The sequence below is a fragment of the Orcinus orca genome, chromosome 10 (genome assembly GCF_937001465.1).
Source record: "Orcinus orca chromosome 10, mOrcOrc1.1, whole genome shotgun sequence".
Classification (NCBI taxonomy): domain Eukaryota; kingdom Metazoa; phylum Chordata; class Mammalia; order Artiodactyla; family Delphinidae; genus Orcinus; species Orcinus orca.
The window spans coordinates 87,902,408-87,920,986 of NC_064568.1; the positions used below are offsets into that span (position 1 = coordinate 87,902,408).

At 36.7% G+C, this 18,579-nt stretch overlaps 1 long non-coding RNA gene across 1 annotated transcript in view; it reads right to left on the reverse strand.

Moving 5' to 3' along the window:
* Window positions 1–1,638: 1,638 nt before the first annotated feature.
* Window positions 1,639–18,579, reverse strand: part of LOC125965689 (uncharacterized) — a 388,818-nt gene continuing 371,877 nt past the window's right edge. The window contains exon 5 of the long non-coding RNA XR_007479921.1: window positions 1,639–1,675. This is a non-coding gene — a long non-coding RNA (uncharacterized LOC125965689). The remainder of the gene's footprint in view (window positions 1,676–18,579) is intronic.

Sequence of the window (18,579 nt, forward strand, 5' to 3'; positions counted from 1 at the left end):
ACAAGTGAAATGACTAAGGTCAACCCAAATCATAGCCGACCAATATTAGTGTAGACCAAAGAGTCTGGAGAAAACTACAGAGATGATGCTGACTGATCAGCATTCCTGATTATCTTATTTTTAAACTAACACATAAATGGTAAGAGAGCAAGCAGGTGGACAGACTTAAAAAAATAAAAATAAAGACATGACAGGGTATTCATTGGTTGAACCATATAATCTTTTTTGGGTGTTACAAACCATATTCAAAGCCACATAATACTAGAGTACAGACACATTATATATGTGTCTAAACATGAAAGATGGACTTCTGAGTATTTTTTACAGCTAGCCAACAGACACGAATAATCAGATCCACTGAGTTAGCTAACTAATTTGCTAACTGAATATTTGCGCAAAGGATAGAAATACACAGAAAAACTCTGCAATTAACCTTTGAAAACAAAAAGAACTGTTGCCTAGAAGGTTGTCAGAGCTTAATTATTGATAGAAGCTTAAGGGTAAATCTAAATCATGACCTTAAACACTCTTTATCTTTATATATACCTTATTTGTGAAGTAAGACAGTGCCAGCTCCTGAACTGTTCTCCTACGGAATGGAAAGAAGCAACCTCCTAAAACTCAGTTAATTGATCAGAACAAACTTTGTTTTTAAAAACTTAGCTTCATTGCTCTGGAAACTTAAGAAATAGATTTTTCCAACTTATATACCATGTATATGAGATATTTCCTTAATAAAAACAATAAAAAATACTTTTCCTTTATAGTAAATTTCAAGTGAAAATATCCTGTATTAAAAAAATTATTAGGGCTTCCCTGGTGGCGCAGTGGTTGAGAGTCCACCTGCTGATGCAGGGGACACGGGTTCATGCCCCGGTCCAGGAAGATCCCACATGCTGCGGAGTGGCTGGGCCCGTGAGCCATGGCCGCTGAGCCTGCATGCCCGGAGCCTGTGCTCCGCGACGGGAGAGGCCACAACGGTGAGAGGCCCGCGTACCGCAAAAAAAAAAAAAAAAAAAGAAAAAAAAAATTAAAATCTAACTAAGTTGTTAGAAATGCTGCCTTAGTCCAACCACCATCACGGGACAAGTACCTCTTGTTTCATGTAATACTTAATGTGATTCAAATCTCTTTGAGATTAATGTGACAGTATAAACTATACATTGCATATAAGGGAAATTATATACAAAATAAGACGTGGTATGGCAAAAAGAAATAGCAACAATCTAATTGGCCGACACGTGATAGTTTGCCGAACATAATTGATTATGCGTGTTTCAATCTACACAATGTCATGCTATTGCATATTTTGTGTGTATGCTTGCCAACAAAGGACATAAAACAACTTTTATTGATTATGTATCATGTGTGAGGGACATAACAGGCACACAATAAATATTTCTGAATGAATGAAGTTCAGGCAACTGTGTCAGACAATTTATATTTGTTTTGTCACTTAGTTTTAATTTCACATAGAGGAGGTTGAGACGCTCTGAAGTTAGACAATTAGCTCAGCATTGTCCTATGAGATGACTCCAAAATTTAAACCTAGGTCTACCTTTTTGTAAATGCTAAAAATGTTTTTATCCTAAAAATTCTATGAATGTTAAATCTGAATCTAAATACTCACCTGAAATTGTCGGGTATCTTCACAACACAGTCTCCCCTTATGTGCCTACAGGGAGCAGAAGGGAGAAATATATGCTATGTTAAAGTAGGCTATTATCTAATGGTAAGATATAATGAATAATGTGAAAGACCAACTCCTTCGAAATTTCTTTGTACACCATACAATTCTTTGTTTTGCATGCTTTCTAAATTTCTATTAATAAAAGACTAATTTATGTTAATGACTTTCCTGTTTCAAAATATCCTTGGGAAAATCAAGTAAGCTGCCATTAATTCCTAAAAGTAAACTGATTTAATCAAATTGCTTCCACCCAGCTGAGGTAAGCCACACTGAGAAAACAGACATTTCAATTCAGATTCTTATGCTCTTAATGGGAAGGTAGAAAAGCGCACTTGATGTGAGCACAGGCTTGGGAAGGCACCATGAGAAGTTTTGTGAATCCCAAGAGCAGTATGAGGATAGGGGATGCCTGGGTTTGGAAGAAGAGATGGTAATCATTTGGACAGGGAAAATTCTAGAAAGAGTTTGGAAAGAGGAAAGATGTTGCTTATCTACTTAACTTTTTTAGGTTCAGATTTGGTGTCTACTTAAAAGAACACACAAATCACCCCCGAGCACACTTCAACCTTGGACTATGCAGGCCTGATTCATGTATTGAATTGTACCATATATAGGCAGGCATTATCCTTAGGTTGTTATACCCTTAACTACTACAGAAATGACTTATTTACTTGAAGATTAAAATATGTGTATGTGGGCAAATATGTACTTTTAAAGTAGGACCAAAACCAGAAAAAACATATACTTGCTTTCAAGGAGTTGGCAATTTCATTTATATAGGCATTTAGTTTCTATAACAGCAAGCATTAGCTAGTAATGCAAAATGCCAAATGCCCAGAAGCCAATATATTAGTTTCCTAGAGCTGCTGTAACAAAGTACTAAGTACCGGGTGACTTAAAACAATAGAGATTATTTATTCTCTCACAGTTCTGGAGCTTAGAGGGCCAAAATCAAGGTGTCAGCAGGGACATGCTCCCTTTAAGACTCTTTCTGGCTTCTTCCTAGCTTCTGGTTGTGGTCATTATCCCTCTGCACACCTTGGCTTGCAGCTGCAACTCTCTAATCTCCGCCTCTGTTGTCACCTGGCGTTCTCACTGTGTGCCTCTTTCTTTGCATAACATATTCTTCCTCTTTTAAGGACACCAGTCACATTGGATTAGGACGCTCTCTGATGACTTCACGTTAACTGGATTACATCTACAAGGATCTATTTCTAAATAAGGTCCCATTCATAAGCACTGGGAGTTAGGGCTTCAAGGTACCTTTTGGGGGAATATAATCCAACCCATAAAACCAATTCATTTCTAACCGAATTATGTGATATGACCACATCACTCTATTCAGAAGCGTTGAGGAATTGTGTGGCCATTTGTAGTCAGGTCTTAGGAAAATCAGCCAGCTGTTATTTACTATTGTGAGGTGATGCTCTTGATTTTCTCCTAAGTGCCTCATGATCTAAAAAAATTGGTTATTTAAAATAAGAACTGAGCTATCTATAAATAGGACTGAGATTATAACTAATTTATCAAAAGTAAAACCATATAAAATTTTAATTAAGTAACATTAATTTTAATAACCATGGCATTAACAATGCAAAGAGTAAAATTCCAACACAAGGAAAAAGAGCATTATAGATAATACAATAATTTACTGAACACACTTATTCTATTTCTAAGACTATTCAACATGCTCCTTCAAACTCTGTATTTTGGAATTCATTCAGAGCTTGTTCTCTGTTCCTCATATTCCCCCAGTTATGTAGAAAGACCCAATCTTCCCACCTTCTAGATAAAGAGGATATTCTAATCAATGAGGAAAAGGTCTTCTCAGACTAAATCTGTTCTACCCACTCCGATGATGTTTTGTCTAAAATTTTCTTGATTTTTCTCATGCAGCTTCTCCCAAACTGCTATCTATCTCTCACCAAATAACTATGTATTTTAAAAATACGCATCTTTCACGGAGCCATCCAACATTTTCTGCTCTCTAATGTACAATGAATACAGTTTCAAAACTCATTTCACAAACGTTAAGTATAGATCATGTGCAACTCTCTTTTGAATTCTCGTTTGCATAAAATCTTGTATATTTAAAATTAGAAATCTGACGATAAGCCATTGTATTTCTATAAAAAATAGGACAGATTGAAATTAAACAACATTTACAAGGTATGTAGTAAGCTCACTTTAAAAAGGAAGCATTCTATTCTCATTATTTTATAACAAGATATACTGGTTAATAGACTTTCAACTGTAGTAGGAGTAGTAGTATAAATTTTCAAAAAAGTTACCTACAAAATATTAACATAATTCTCATTTGGAAAAAGTGTAGTCATGTCATATACAAATGGCCTTCTTGGCATTATGCCAGAGAAAGGCACAGCCTTGACAGTCTGGCTCGCCTTGGTTTATTAGAATTCAAGAAGTCTGCATCCGGGCCTCAGAAGAGCTTCTCAGACTGACCGTTCCCACTTTTCCCACTCCAAGACACAAGCTGGAATTTACATCTCTGTCAGTTTCACTGTTTTCCTGAGTGGTGGCTAGACTATGATTTATGTGACTTCCTGCTTCAGGTAAAGTATACACCCATTGGCCAAAGCCAGCTGTGGGTCTAGCCCACCTGGCAGACTCATTTCACTCTTGAGAATGGGAGTGGTGCTAGAGAGCTTAGCTTTCAATGAAGCCAACCCCTCCCAAAGCCATTAATTAAACCTGGTTCACAAGTTGGGCTAGCCTCCTTGGTTGCATCTATAGGCCCCGTTATGGGTTTAATTGTATTCCCCCCAAATTTGTGTGTTGAAGTCCAAAACTCCAGTGCCTCAGAGTGTGGACTTATTTGGAAATAAGGTCATTGTTGATGAATTAGTTTAGTTAAGATGAGATCATATGCAGTAGCATGGGCCCTTACTCCAATATGACTGGTTTTCTTGTAAGAAAGGGAAATTTGGACACAGACTGAACATGAGGGGAACACCATGTGAACATGAAAGCAGAGATCAGGCAAACATGCCTACAAGTCAAGGAACTTAGCAAGCCAAAGTCTGACACCAAACCACGATGCAGGCAGATTCTCAACCACCGCGCCACCAGGGAAGCCCGACAATACATTTCTGTTTACGATTCACTTTGTGGTACTTTCTTACAGCGGTCCAGCAAACCAGAACAAGGCTCCATATAAGTGCAGGTATTATGGTCATCTGCTCACCACTTTATACACATAAATACACACACACACACACACACACACACACACACGTTATATATGTAGTATCTTATTTAAAATATGACATATACATTTATATACAATATACATAAAATATAATTTAATGAATCTTTAAAAGTTGCTTGACAAGTGCTTAATTTTATTTTGTGAGTTAAGAAAGTGAGGTTAAATTTATCTATTTAGATTAGGAGGAAGAAAAACAAACATCATAAACGTGTATCTAGAAAAAGTCCAAAGCAGCCACAAACACAAACTGCAGCCCCGTCTGGATTTCCTGTTGCCTCTGCATGTAAAAGCACATTGCTGTTCATTTTAAGTGTGACTGTATATTATCCAAGACTTCAAACAGTGACTCAAGAGGAACTGTTGCCTATAAATCAATGTTACCCAGCTTACATGTTGACTAGCGTATGGTTTGGTCTGATGTAAGGTATGTGAATACAGTGTGTGGTTGCTTGCATGTACAGGCACATATGAGCAGATGTATAAGCTTGTGCGCCTACTTAAAACCTAGTTTCTTGTCAAGAAAAATGTTAATAGTATGGATGCTGGAACAGACTGTGTTCACACCATTCCCAACGAGGCTGCAAGTCATAGGGCCATATGCTGTGTTTTTAAGAAACCTAATTTGTTGCCAGCACATATCAACACACGTGGAGCCTAGGACTACTATTTTAGCTGTTTTTCTATTAGGCTGTCTCATTAAGATGTGCCTGTAATGGAGGAATAGGGTGTGTGTTGGGGGGATGGGGAAGCTTGGTAAAGTCTTGTTGAGAATAATCCAGGTTACCGAGGTCTTCCTTATCTTCATCTTGTTTAGCTGCGGGTTTATAATTTTCCCTTTGCCAAATATATCTACTGAAAAAGTCAATGTAAATAACTAGTACATAAATGTTAACAGAAGTCCAAGCTGGGAGAATATAGTAGAGATGTCACCCAGGAAAATTTCTATCAATCCACGCTAATTCAGAGTTGGCATTCATTCTAACACAGGCTGGGCTGTCATTTATTTAGCATGGCTTATATAGGGAAAAGGGGACGTGAAGAAGTTGATAGTGTAAAATACATTGCCTGACCTGGTTAGATGTCTGGTCCTCAAGCTTCCTACTTTCGCTTCACAACAATAAAAGCCACACTTCTGCATACCTAAATATAATAGCTATAAATGTTCCCGACCCTGGTATTAAAACAGGTCTAATAACCACTATTTTCATATTATTTAAAATGATGGGGCTTAAATTTATTTTTAAATGTTCTATAATTTAAATGTGCATTAATGGAAACTGAATTTGTGTCACTGTGCACAAGATCTCCCCTTAGCTTGGATATGCTCATCTTAAGCAGTAACTTTCAGGATGTAGATGCCTAAGCAGCCAGAGAAGGCACAATTGCAGAGAGAAGTGTGAGTCAGGAGTCTTCTATGGATGACTGGGAATTGGACCATGGGATTATTCATTTCATATGAAATAATTAGGAAAACTGGAAGATGAAGATAAGAAAGAAAGAAAAAGAAAGAAAGAGAGAGAGAAAGAAAGAGAGAGAGAGAGAAAGAAAGAAAACATTACTATCCATAGCAATGCTACTGAAAAGAGTGCCTAGTTTTCTTTTAGTTTGGTTTTACTAAAGGACCAACATCCCTGGTGCTTCATATTATCTGAAAAAAGAAGAGTGAAAAATGAACAAGTCATGGATTTTCAGTGCTCTAATGACTTATACTAATGTATTCCTTCATCTAAATACAGATTTCTATTTAAAATTCAGTATGCAGGGGTATTATGAATTCCAGTTTAATGGATTCCAAATAATTGCCCTTTAGAAATGATGAATAGCTGTTTAAATCCACTGATAAGAATATACTATTTCTCTCCTAACAATAGGCCTTCCATATTAACCGTGTCATCTATGCCTGAAATTAGTTTATTAATTTTTTATTGATATGCAAAATCCAAATTGATGACAGTTGGAAAATAACCCTTTGCTAAGAGCCCCCAACTTTCCCCCGAAAATGTCTGTTGTTATTCTTGCGGGTGATAAAGGAGAGAAAGGCAATAATATTTCGAAAAGAGGGAAGGCCTGAGAAAGGGGACATAATGACTGGAGATTTCCAAACCCCATAAAGACAAAGCTTTTTGAAGTTCTTGGTTGTGATCACACAATGCCCTTAAAAAATACTTATAGAACTTGTCCTTAAAAGGGAGTAGAAGCAAGAGAGGCAGATTTCTCCTATGTAGCATAGGCCTAGGGTTTTGTTTTTCATTTCATCCCTGATCAGCACAGTTTTCTACACGAGTCAAAAAAATAAATAATACTCTGAAAGCCATGGCCAGAATAGATGCAATAAACACTATGGTATATTGAAGTAAAAAGTGTATATTCGTTATTGGAGTATCAATGTTTTCTGTATTTATACACAATTATATTACATTATACAATCTATATCACTACATACATTGGTGTATTCAATTAAGAAAAAATATTAATTCATGAAAAAAATGGAAAATTTGAGCTTTTTCTAAACCAAGTTGTAACAAATGATGTTAGGGAAAAATTAAATCTACTGTTATTCAGTCCATTGAATCCTTAGTTACTTTGATGTTATGCATCTTCCCTTTCAAGAAAATTCTCTGGGAAAAGCTGTGTTCCTCACAAAGAGAAAAAACAAATAAAATAATCTTCTATGGGAGCCAAAACATACTTCAGAATTGATATGATTCCTTGCTCCCTGATGTTTGACTTTTATACAGTCATTGTTCTTAGTGCAGTATTTATATTTTTAGAGCAATCTGTGAATAGTATACATGCAATATATATGGACAGCTCTATCTATTTATGCATATAAACACATGTAAATACAAGCAGACTGCAATGAAATGGAAATTTCCTGCTTTTTGTGCCCAACACACTATCAGGGGAAAGATGGATTACCAAGGGAAAAAAACCTCAGACTTCCCATTTCACCTCTGCCATCAATATTAATAAAGTTGACTCATTTGTTCCGATAAGAAATGCTAGTCAGGATACAAATGAAAAGGAAAAAGCAAGCAAAACCTTGTTTCATTTTTTGTTAAGTGACTAAATAACACCATTTCTTCCTTTCCCTAAATCTTATCTAAGAGGAGTAAAAGATGGAAAGACAGAAAGAAAAAAAAATATTTCCATAAATCAGAGTCACTAAAAATGGAGTAGAAAGGGTGAAATCTGTTTTTGTCTTTTCAGTACACTTGTGTATGAAACCCTGGGCTGCTGTTACTTGAGATTTTTCTTCTTCTGTAGCAGAAGGGTGACTGCCCCTTTTCTCCAAGCCCTTTCTGTCTTCCTCTGGGGTCTGCTCTGCTGCCTCTCTACATACCATTGGGACCCACAGAAGAATGGCTCCTCTGTCTGCCAGCCTGCCTGCATATTGCATCCATTGCTCCATTCAGCCAGCCTTTCAGAAGTCTGCTAACTGCTGCCGTACAACTTAGCTTTTATGCTCTACTGACAGGGGTTTTCTGAAGCCAGACAGTTTCTGAAAAGAGGGTCTATTTGCATAAACAATGCCATGTGAGGAGGTCTGCTGGAAACAAAATCAAAATTCACTCAAGCAAATCTTCCTGATCAACTCTTTTTTTTTTTTTTGCCACCAACACCTCCTATAGTTACCATCTGTATGCTAAAACATGGCTGAGGATTTGATCAATTCTTTTCCTCCGTTTCCTGTATCCAGTTTTATTAAACAAGCCAAAAGTATATCTTATTTTCTGAGTCTGAACAGAATCCATAAATAGATGATGGTATGTGAAATGAGGAATGCATTGTGTGTTAAATGAGGGCAGGAGGCCAGCTACGCATCAGCTAGCCAGAGTCTTCCATTAGATTTGTCATGGAAGCCTCATCAAAATGCACATCCAAGCCAGGAGCTGCCCATCCACTGGCTCTGTGATTACAGGTCACCAAATGCAGAGCTGCCCCAGCACTGGGGATCACAGAGGATAACGTGCATCTCTGCTCACTTTAGCTCTTTCCTTAGTATTCTACCCACAGAAAAAGACCAAATTATGGTCTCAAGCTTAAACCAGGCTAGAGCAAGCAGTTCAAATAAGGCTGCATAAATGAAAAGAAGAGGACCATTATTAAATCAGTCACATCAATAGGAAACCAAGCCTGGTTTTTTAAACATTTTCTTAAAGCAAGTTCAGTTTTAAAGGGGTACTGAAGGGCAATTCTAAGAATTTTTCGCTTAATAAAAATTCTGAGGTTATAAATGGCTGCTCAGGCAAACAGCAACTACTGTGCTCTCCTATCTACTGTGCTCTCCTATCTACTATGCTCTCCTATCTAAAACAAAGGATGTAATTCGGCTTAAGTCCTTCTTTTGCTTTTTAGAGACATGAGTAGTAGGACCTAGTGCCTAAAGCAGAAAAGCAGACATTCTTCCAGCATCTTTCCTCCTGTTTTTCTTTGTCTAGTATCAATCCAGTATTTTACTGGTTTCCTGGATTGCCCAAACTAGATTGCATGTTTTTTTTCCCCTTAAAAATGTCATGATTATGGCCTATAAATATTACTTCCCATAAAAGGATATAGGCTTCTCAGAGAAATGGCTGATTCCAGATCTGGGGCAAGAAAATACAAAATAAGCATGGATATCATATTATACAAGAAAAGAAGATGCTTCTTTATCAAAAGACATAGCAGCCAATCTGGATAAACTCTCACCAGCCAAAAATGGAATAATTTAACCATCAGTAAAGATAAAAACTGCCTTGGATAGAAAATCAAATATGCTTAAATTTGTGAGTTTTATAAGGATGCTTAAAAAAAAAAAAAACTAATTGTTCACTTGAGATGTTAAGAAACCATTTCCTTATGTGAACCGGTAAATAAAGGGAAAGATGCCAGCAATCATCTTGCCTTTTCTTTATAAGTGGTACCACAGGAGAACCACATCGTTGACGAGAGGAAATTTTTTTATAGAAATAATAAATTTAGAATATCTCCATGTTGTAAGCCCCTATGAAGCATGGATCTGGCATTGATCATCCATTGTTGATAGCATCACCTCCTACACAATTTCACCTTTGAGGTTCTCTCATCAAAATAAACAAACCAATAAAAAGCAAAACTGAACCTGAACCTGATCAGGTCTCTAGGTATAAGAAATGCAGGGGACAGAGACTATGGCAAATGCCACCACAGGGATAAAATCAGGAAAATCCAGAATGTGGAAAACTCCACAGGACAAATGATCTGAATTCTTCAACCAAAAAAGTGGCCAAGTAGAGCCAAATGTATTAAAAGATCCCTAAGAGACGTATATCTTGACATAGGGCCTTTCTTTGGATCCCAATTCAAATTTGCTTGTTAACTAATTAATAAACCACTAAACTGAAATAAAACTAAATTAAATTTCAAGTTAATTGAGCAAATGTGAACTTGACTAGACATCTGATGATATTAAGAAATTACTACATTATTTGTATGATTACGGTATTGTAGCTATGTCTTTAAGTCCTTAAGCGTTAGAGAACTTTACTGATATATTGATATTTACAGATGAAATAATATTCCATCCGGGATTAGCTTCAAAATAATTCAGGAAGGGGAAGGGTCATGTTCCACGGGAGTAGAGATGAAACAAAATTGGTTATGAATTGATAATTACCGAAGGTGAGCTATATAGGTAAACCAAGTTCACTGTATTATTTTCTCTATTTTTGTATATGTGTAATTTTTACATAATAAAAACTTAAAAAAAAGAATATTAAGCTCACTTAAGGAGCGGTACTACAAAAACAGTACCCAAATTTCCTCAAACCTTAAGTCCTATGACTAAGCTGGGAGACTGGGTTAGAGATGGGGAGAAGCAGATGGTCTAGAAAAATATTTTCCAAACTTTGAAAAGCAAGAATTTGTAACACATCCAAGAGATGGATGAATACATATAAGGCCATGAAAAACACCACTTAGGGCTCTGGAAACAATACCAAAAAAATCAGTAGCTTTCTGAAGCAAAATGTTACTAATAATATATTAATTATTAACATATAATTAACTTAAAGCATTCAATTAGAACTGTTATAACTGTGGATAAACTTAACCATATTAAAATGCATAAACCCATTTATTATAAGAGCTCAGGAACTGTTTTTTAAATTCCTATATAACCTACCATCTTTAGAATTTTCTATATACTAAGACTTGAATGTCATTTTTACATTCTCCGGGCATACACAGTCCTTTTGGCATTCAAAACATTACTTGCATTTAGAGTCGTGTTTTTCTTACACAAAGGAGTATAAAACAATAGATTAAAATGTCTTTAAATTAAACTAACTCTACTTTTAAAGAATAAGCCTTCCTTTATAAGAATTATAATAAATAATAACAATAACTAATATTCATTGATTGCTTTATAAAAGCCATCTTATCTCATTTAATCATCCCAACTGCATGATGAATTAGGTATGTGGGAAGATAATTCTCAGTGGGTAACTCAGAATTATCTGCACATCTTTGCGAGTAGACTCACTGATAGCCTTTTCTTACAGTCTGTCTCTTCAGGGATGATTGTCCAGAGAAGAGCCCTCAAAGAGAGAGATGGTGTCTTTCTTATGGAGCACGGGACAAGTTTGTTTGCTGTCTAGTTTACTAAATATAATATCTTTTCTGGAGCAAAGTTTACACAGATTTGCATGCAGCTCCTTTTAATCGATTGGGGTTTCCCAAGCTCAGGGTCCCTCAGATGTGACACAAACCCACTGTGGACACAGCACTCACCCGGGCCCTCTGAGTCACTCCTGTAAGATGTCAAGGGCATGAGGAACCAGTGGGAGCATTAAGCTCATGCCGCCTGCTGTGTCATGAACAATAAAGTTCTTGGTCTCTGATCCGGGAGTCTCATGCCTACTGCCGATTTTCATAAAACTATAGTGGGTTAACTCCAAGCTAGAGAAGGAAGGGTCGAGGGGTCCCCAAAACTCATGTTGGGCTTTGCGTGGACAGAAAGCTTTGTAAGTTCATTTGGTCGAGCCACGAGCAGCCACTGTGACTTGCTTACTGTCACAGACCTACCCTCTCCCTCAGTATCTCCTGATCACCTTCTACCCCATTCCCTGACCTTACTTCTTTAAGGAGAAAAATGATTAGGGCCAAGGTTTGCTTGTCTCCAAGGGGGACTAAAGACCTATGAATCTGAATGTGTTGGCAAACCCTGTAGAGAGGAAGGACTCAAGGTTTTATGAATCCATGGGATACAGGCACCAAAATCAAAATCACCATCTGGCCTGGTCCCTGAGGGATCTGGATTCACCTGACGTGGTTTGGGAACAGTTCACAGTGAAGCTGAGAGTCTGAGTGTAATCTTATGAGTGTCTGTTATGGCAGCTCAATATATATATATATATATTTTTTTTCTGTTTCCATATATGAATGTTATATCTGATGAGATATAGGCTTGTGTATTCCTGTCCTATAAATGTCAGAGGATATTCTTCCTATTGGGAAGAGCAGCAGATAGAGAAGCGTTAAGGATATAAACTTCCCTGCCATTTGCCACCAGTAGCTGGTTCAAGATATAGCACGAGCGCCTCCGATTTCCAAAGCTTTCGTTACATAGATAATGTCCCGTTAGGAGGCAAGTCAGAAGCCTCAGTTTCCATGGCCTTGACTACAGTGTTACCACACCTCTGCCAACAGGGGTAGCTGATAAACCTTTATAAACTTTAGGGGGCTGCTCACCACATAAAACTTATTGGATTACAATGTTCAATCAATCCCTCCAGTAAGCAAACTCTTATCTCTTCAACACCCCACCACCATCAAGCCACCCGGCATCTTACTGGAATCTTTGCACAGTATATTCCTCACTTGTGCATTCTACTTGGTCCTTTATATTGGCTACCCCCCAAATTAGCATCCAGATAGATTTGGGAGGTAAGGGGACAGAGGGTCATTAGCCATCTTTCATCTTTCAAAATTGCCCCTGGAACCTTCCTTGCAAAGGATATGGCTCCTCCAAACTGTCCCACATCCATCAAACTTAATTGACTTATGGGTTTATCACCCTCTACCAGAAGGCTCTGGCCATGACTCAGTTGTGGTCCCTTTTCACCTTGCTGGGAGTCTATAGGAAAAACCAAATGGTCTCAGTTCCAAAACACCTCCAGCTGTCTCCTTGCAACCCACTTCACTTTCCTCAGTCATTCCATGGGGCAGACAAATGCCACCAGGGTGGTGACATGGATAGACAGATCAGATTGAACTGATGCCTTCAAAAAACAAGGACTAGACTCAAGTATGTGAATAGAACCAGGAATACTAATACCTATTAGCTAGCTGGGAGGCTACCTTGGGAGCTCTGTCAACCTGTACTCCCTGATCGATGTAGGTCCCACATGGGAAATCCCAACAACTGTAAACAATGCTGTTTTTCCAGAGTCACCATGTGTAGCTTTGGGATGATATGTTTTGTGTAGTAGCCAGACTTTAATTTACCTCCCTCCCTAAACTACAATGTTAGTCACCCATTTACAAAAGTGAGTATGAAATCTGTCCTTCCCTGACTGTAGTTAAAATGATCAATTATACCACCTTGGTCCTGGAAGGAATCCAGATCGGCCTCAACTAACTGACCAGGCTCTTTATGAATGATGCATAGACCTCCTCCTGGAGGAGGAGTGTGTGCTGTCACTAATGCATCCCACTGCACCTGGATTATTGTCTTAGATCTAAAGGAAAGGCTAATACAGAAACAAAGAGAAAGCCACATGGATTTCTAAGTTAGACCTTAATTGTTTTGGGGATTTATTCAGCTGGTTGGGTCCAGGACCAGGACTGGGGGACATGGTAGAAGTCAGTACCGAATTGGCTTTAATCCTGCTTCTTGGAGTCCTGTTGATAATAGGCTTAGTTCAATGCTGTATAGACAAACCGAACAGATGTGGCCAGACTTTCTCAAACTAATCAGAGACCAAGTTTTGCACTCACGAGAACATGTGCCAGAAGCCTAAACTGTATGGAAATGAGAGGTGGATATTTAGAGGTGGGGAGGGGGAGAGAAAGCACTGAAAAGTACCTGCTGAAATGTAGATTTATAGTAAGGGATCACCCTGATTATAAAGTGTTTCTGTGTTAAACATTTATTAGTAAATTGATGATGTGAATAATGCAAGCCCTTTGTTCATAGAAACTGTGATGAATAAATGTTAGACTCCCAGACTAGCACACAAATGCTTATTTAACTCTGGCTTTGATTTAAATAGGATATTCCATATTTGATTTTAAATAATATTCTGATTTTTTTGTTGGATGCATACAAGTTTTATTTCAGCTACATTATATGTTGAGAGGTGACAACAACTCACTGCATTTTTTTTTCTATAAAATTTTGCCTATTGCATGCACCCAGGCAGGCACTCTTCAGCTTTGTCACAAGTGCAGAACTCAACACAAAGATAAGACAGTTCACATAGGTTTAGGAAACATGCCTGACCCCCGCCATGATCCTGAGCATCTCTGGAAGTGTCAAAGAGAAAAAGAAAACTCAACTCAGAACACTTCTCTCTTTAGAGTTTTGAAAATCCCTCTCTCCATCCAGTATGTACCAACCACATTGACAGACACAAGTATTTAGTAGTTATTATTGGTGGAGAGTGCTCTGTGTTTTAGAATTAACAAAAGGATACCAGCATGGGAGTTCAATTAAAGGAAAAAGAGGACTTCTTTTTGAACCATAATTGCTTTAACTAAAGCTTATTTCTAAAATTCTATTTAAATGAACTATAATTTTTTTCTCCTTCATGAGAGATAATTCCATATTGGAAGTAGGTTTCAAGGTTAAGTAGTTATTACTATTTTTACTGGAACAAAATCTTTAATATGACACTGAAAGAAATTAATAATGAAGGTAAGATGTTAACTTTAGTGGTTCTGAAACAAGATCAGGATAATGAGTATATCCTCAGAGAGGAAATAACAAGCACAGATTGGGATTTTAATTACCTCCACATGTTAGCCTACTGCCACTTTAAAAAATAATCTTTCCTGAAGTGTTCTGACAGTTGTTCTTAATTCTCTTTATTTGGGGTGAGGGGTGAGAGGGTTTTGCATGAACTTTCTTCCCAGAAAAATTCACGTAATAAGAAATGTTGATTATGTTTCCAGGCACGGTACTATATGCTAGATACTAACTGAATCATTTAAGCATCACAATAATTCTATCAGATAGGTAACCCTATTATATCAATTTTTGAAATGAACAGATGGTGACACAGAGAAGTAACTTGTCAAAGGTCACATGCTAATAGGCAGCAGAGCCGGGATTTAAACCTAAGTAGCATGGCTCCAGAATCTACTAGGCTTGATAGCCTACCCTACTATAGAATCTTCTGGTATCTTACACTCGTATATACATTGGTATATAAAGAATTATCCATACAATTTCAAAAAGCTTCCCTCGACTCTTAAATTCAAGATTAAAAATCTTCATTCTAGAAGCCGTTTAGCAACACTTGATTTTTTTAAATATTTGAAAAATATGATGCCATAATCAGAATCTAGTTCTACCTAAAAGAAAGAACTGAGGGGAAAAAAAAGTTGAACAGACTGACAGTTCCCATTCTGTTTCTAATATAGAAAAATGTCTAGATGGAGTAATCTCTCCTTAAGAACCAAATCTTCAGAATTTCTAGGCACCATTTATTTCTACTATATTAAAGAAAATAAAAAGTTTTAATACGTCTTCATGTCAGAATTTTTGCCATATCTTCAACACATAGATCAAGTGCCCTTTCTTTCCCTTAATTTCATACATCATCCAGCAGAGCAGTGTCTATCAGGCGGAGCATGCTAATACACTGGCCATTTTCATCTTCTGGTAATGTCACGGGAGCTGGTCAAAGCATGCTGGGAATATCTAGTGATGGCATGAGTTGTTAGTTACATTAAATTTTTACCATATTTTCACTCATACTTTTAAAGTGAAAAGAATATGTATTTCCCACAAACAACTAGACCCATGCTAATTGCCCTCTGACCTCATCTTATAACACTCTCCCTTTTACTCTCATACTATGGCCAAGTTGGCCTTATATTAGTTCCTCAAATATACCAACCTCATTTCCTCCCACTGGGCTTTCTACTTGAGCTCTCTCTCCAGCAACTCTTCCTTCTCATTGTCCAGGACTCAGCTCAAATGTCACCTCCCCAGAGAAGGCTTTCTCTAGTATATAAATACTAGAATATAAAACCCATTAGAAGAGGGACTTTGGGGATTTTGCCTGTCTCATGAACTTCCTGTCACCTGTGTGTGGAACAGAGGCTGGTACATAGTATTTGTTGAATAAATAAATAATCTCCCTGCTTTGCCAGATCTCATCTAGCTCCAAACCTAAACAGTCCACCTGGGCAGCTCAGGAGTCATAGGAAGATAAATACGTAAATAAATCAACAATAATATAATTCATTAATCAATAATAATAAACTACACAACAAATAATCAACAACATTCTCCATGTCTTTTTGCCACTTTCCAGCACATCTGAGCGTTAGAACATATGACAATATAACATAACTTTCTCCTTCATTTCTGCTCATTGAAAAAATAATTAATCCACATCCATTGTCACCTAATGATCTCATTTTATTGACCAAAGCAATAAAATGTTTGTGTTTATGAACAACTTGAACACTAAAGGCACATCAATTAGTAACATTTTTTTTCCCTCACATTTTTGTGGTTTGTTTATTGGAACCCACACAGGAATGAAAGCAAAGATCGCATCACAGTTGCCTAATCTTCATACCCTGGAAATCAATAAGAGACCTGAAGGAGAACTGAAAAGTCAACGGGTAGAGCATGGATCTTCAGTCACATGCTCTTGGATGCAAGAATAAACTTCTTAAAACATGGAGTGCAGACTTCTTTTTTCATTTTGCAACTGGTCAATTTCCATAATTATCTTATTCTGTTTTATTTTAAGTAGTAGTCTCATAGCCTAATGCATCTGGCATCCAACTGCAAGCTGACAAAGTATATATAATGACTCTTGAAATGGCTCTCAAGAAAAATCCTGTCATCCTATAATCATCTTATTCATGCTACTGTCTTTGGGAAATATTCAAATTTGTAAAACATGCAAAAAAGGAATGAAATGACACTTTTGAGAAGCTACTACTCAGAGAACAATTACTTATTACAGCATTTATCCTGATGGCAAATAACAAAGGATTTTACCTTTCTTTTAAATTAACCGAACAGGGTGTTTTCCCAGCAATAACACTCCCGGTCTAGCTAATCTATCAAAATAGGAGTTTGACAAGGGTCGATTTGTTTGGATAATTTATGTTTTTACAAATTACAGTAAGAGTCTGTAAATTCTTGATTTTAATATTCTAAAAATTCATTTAAAACTTTCACTTATGTTTCTATTAAATATTGTATAATGATGCCTTAATATTATAAACATCTCAGGAATCATTAAAGTAGACATGCAGTTATAAAAATCTTCACTTTCTAATTAATTTCATGCTAATTCAATCTTAGATTTCTATCATCAACCTTTTATTTCCATTCCCTACTTGTTTTACTTCCTGAAGCCTTGGGTTATATATCCCTAAACACATTATGAAGTCAGTAAAACATGACAACAAATTTAAAATGTCACAACCAACAAAACTGCACTCTGATAGGTTCTCCTTTGTTTACCTTTATAGCCAAGAGAGTTGGAGAAAAGTTGAAAATGACAATCTGTTTTAAAGCATCATTTGTTAAAGAGTGGCAATGGAGCTATCACAACTGGAAGGGAAAACAATGATGCCTTGCATTTATGCAGCATATTATAATTTACAAAGCCTCTGAATATTCAAATTTTCTCATTTGAATATTACTGTGGTCCCATAAGATGGACACATATTATAATCTCTATTTAAAAGATGGAGAAATTGAAGTATGAAATACTTAAATACTCTGTGAGAGGCCACACATCTTGGAAAATTGTGAAGCCTGCACTGGGACCCAAGAGTTCTCTTTTTTATACTAGTGCAGTTTCCACCAAATAACACTGGTCCTCAATTATGTAACAATTTTTTTACTTATAATTTTAACAACTTAAATGCCAATAAGCAACGTATTTTCTACCTAACAGTAAATAAATACACATAACCAAATATACCAAGAACCCAGTTGTTACAGTGATAATTTTAGTTTAAATAGTTTGCAGTGTAGTTGCTTATAAATCTGATGGTATTTATAATGCAAAGATTTGAAATGACCCTTTAAATTCTTCAACTTTTTGAAATATATGTTCAGCTGTATACAAATTTATTGATTTCAAGTGATCAGATTTTTTAACATTGCTTAATTTATCTATATTTATTGCAAGATAAATAGCATTCAAACTGCAAAATATAATGTACTAGATTTCTTTTTAAAACTCTTACCGGGATCCTATTGAGACTGGCATATAACTGAAAACACTTAACAGAATATTTCAGGGAATGTTGCCAAGGAGTGAATCAGAGAATCACATTTCATTTTTAAATGCCAGACAAAAGTCACCTAAAATGACGGTAACAGTGGTTAGAAGAAGGAAGGAAATTGGGCTAGGGGGAAGGCATAATTTACATAAGGTGCTTTTTATCTAAAATTTTCTTTCTTTTGTTGAATTTGACAATTTACCAGAGCCTT